This window comes from Gossypium hirsutum, chromosome A11 (assembly GCF_007990345.1).
Source record: "Gossypium hirsutum isolate 1008001.06 chromosome A11, Gossypium_hirsutum_v2.1, whole genome shotgun sequence".
NCBI classification, from domain to species: Eukaryota; Viridiplantae; Streptophyta; class Magnoliopsida; order Malvales; family Malvaceae; genus Gossypium; species Gossypium hirsutum.
The window spans coordinates 97,639,994-97,643,066 of NC_053434.1; the positions used below are offsets into that span (position 1 = coordinate 97,639,994).

At 31.8% G+C, this 3,073-nt stretch overlaps 1 long non-coding RNA gene across 1 annotated transcript; it reads right to left on the bottom strand.

Moving 5' to 3' along the window:
* Positions 1-630: 630 nt before the first annotated feature.
* Positions 631-2,800, bottom strand: LOC121209925 (uncharacterized). Its single transcript, XR_005905125.1, has 4 exons — positions 2,710-2,800; positions 2,567-2,610; positions 2,336-2,403; positions 631-1,136 (listed from the first exon to the last, which is right to left on the bottom strand). It is a non-coding gene; the product is annotated as an uncharacterized lncRNA (long non-coding RNA).
* Positions 2,801-3,073: the final 273 nt, after the last annotated feature.

Sequence of the window (3,073 nt, forward strand, 5' to 3'; positions counted from 1 at the left end):
AAACATATTTGTGTCTTTTTATATAAATTTATATAAAAAAATTAAACCAAAAATAAATCTTAGATTTGAACCTAAGACAATAAGATTTTCATAAACCTCAGCTCTACCCTTTCAATTAAAGCCTAATTGTTGATTTTTTACATGAATTTTTTTTTATAAACATAGCTTTTACATAATTTTCTTTGAAAAATGAGATGAAAGAGATAGCCATTTTCTACCTTAATACATAAAAACAAATCATTCCAAATTGAAATGATAACATAAAAGCAAAGCCTTAATGTTGCATATCATACCAATTCCATTATTCTATGGGTTGGTTCTCACAACATCTAACCAACTCAAACTTTGTTACTCTATCAAGCAAAAGTGAAAAATAAGAGCAATCACGGTTTTACTTCGTTCTTCTAGAGTAAAAATCCAGCTAATACGCAGTATTGTGAATCTTTTTATTATAAAAAAATATCCGAAAGCCATACATAAGCAAACTGAACACTGCAGTTCATTTTGGTTTTTGCAATCTTCTCTTCAGCCCTAGTGACAAGGACATATAATAAAGTTTGCTAAATAATGGGCAAGCTTCTAATTGAAGAGGGTTAGCAAATTATTAGTGCAACTTCAAAGCTTCTAGGGTAGCTAGTTAACCATAATATGATATAATCAACCATAAAGGCTAATGTCTCTTAAGCTTAAGCCTACTTGGTTAAATTATTATATATATCTGTCTCTATATAATGGGCAAAAGTGGCCATCTTCCTTTAAAATGTTCTCTAACTATGCCTTTCATTAATTGAAACAGCCAAAATGTTAGTAAAAAAGCAAGTCTGGTTAACTGTATACAAGTTATAGGTAACAATAATAAACATAGCTCAAAAGTGCTTTAACCAAAAATGGATCTCTTCTTACCGGCATGTCTGACTAGTTAGTGCAGCTAGTTACCGGTTAAAGCCTGTAGACTATGCTTAATAGTAAACAAAGACATCCCTGTCTGTGATACTGCTCTCATGAATGCCATATTTGCAGTCAAAGTTGGGGCACGCCAATAATCACCAGTTCCAAACACAATCTTATTTTTCAGTGCTAGCTTTCTTATAGTTGGCAGGCCCATCAATCGTTCTGAAGGGCTATCTCACATGACCCTATTACGGTTCATACATACAAATATTGAGATAAGTCATATGACTCCAAGTATAACCTAGGATCTAAGGTATAGCATAACAACTTATTTCAAAAAAAGGGCACTATTTCCTCCTTATGCAAGTCTACTGATACTGATATATAATTCTTATGCAAGTCTTGAATATAAAGCTTTTTTTGGACTTGATAACATTGAGATCAATCATAATACAATCCCCAAAAGTAGCAACAAAAGTAGCATCAAGAATATCCTCATAAAGTCTAGGATATTTAGAGATATCCAAAATTAATTCAAGTCAATCGATCCAATCTCCTTAAATTAGGAAGCAAAATAGATGTCATAATTAATAAAAGGATTAAATCCCATTAGATGAAAAAATGAACAAAGAGAGGTGCATAAAACATAAATCTACAACCCCCGACTGTTAACCAAGTAAGGTACAGAATTAGAGTTGAAATGAACTAATACACCTCAATAAAGACCAATAAATATCATATAAAAAAACAACATTGATAGACTTGAGAACCAACAAGCGCCCCAATGTTGAAATAGTTGAGCTCACTTCCATATACTACTAGAGACTTACCAACGAAAGAGTCATCTATGACTCAACTTGTTTACAACCCTAGTTCAACCTATGTCATATAAGCTCTTCATTTCCTTTAAAGTACTCATGTACCGTGCACAACACCTATGTCTGATGCATATTCAAACATAGATACCATGAGATGATATCCACATATATAGAAAATTTTAGAAACCAAGAAAAAAAAGTGTATTCGTGTCTGGGTAGCATAAAGTTAAACTATGAACATAAACACATGTTCAAGGCCTCGAGCCAATTTTTTCAATTTGAATTTTTACATGAATTATTTAAAAATAATAATCATCACATTATTCGTTTACATTACTTCACACTCGCAAACAAATAAATAATTGAACAAACGTAGAATTCCAACAAATAAATACAAAGTATAAATAAGACAGAGAGAAGGGGGAGTTTGGGCAAATAAAAATCAAAGGTAAATTCGAAATTTCCTAATTTTATAAAGTCGCCATCACCAATTATTACAATCTAAATAGTGAAATTACTATTATTATTAAACTGTAATTAACTCTAAAGTGTCCAATTTTAAGCTCTCTGTAAAATGTTTTAATTAAAGTAAATTAAAAGAGAAGGTAGAAGCCTTGTCAAATTACCTGCAATTGGGTTAGTTCTTTTTCTTCCTCCACCTCTTCTTTTTACGGCGATGGCGAAAATTCTCACCCTAAACAGTAATACAAGTGATTCATTTTTTTAGTTACTCCGTAGAATTTAAGTTCCTTTTGGGTTTCTTTTTAAGGCATTGTTTTAATTGATTTTATTATAATCCATAATACATGCAAATGAAAAGGAGAAAATGATTAAACAGGAAAAAATGTAGAGTAAACCTGAGATTAAAGAGGACCAAAAAATGGTGATTAAGGTTTTGGATCTGGATAAATACAGGTTAGGAACTATATCAGTTCTTGCACCAAAACCACAACCCCACATCACAAAACCCATCACAGTAGAATTAAAAAAGATGTCATACCTTGCGAAGAGGAATAAGATCATGAGAAAGAGGGGAAGATAGAAAATGAAACAACAACGTGTAAAATTTGCCTGAGAAGAGAAGATATGCGACGGACTAAGGAAAAAGGGAAGAGATTTGAAGAACGGAAGAAGAAGAAGACTTACATGGATGAAGAAGGAGATGGAAATAGTTGAAGAATGGAAGAAAAAAAAGTTTTACCTGGATGAAGAGGAGATGGAAAATGTCTTACACAAATGAAATTAGTAAGACATTTTCCCCAAATTGAAGGCCATTTTACCCATATCTAGTAAAACATTTTCCAAAGGGAAAATGTTTTCAAGCATCCAAACATGGTAAAACTAGGAAAACATTTTTCAAAAAA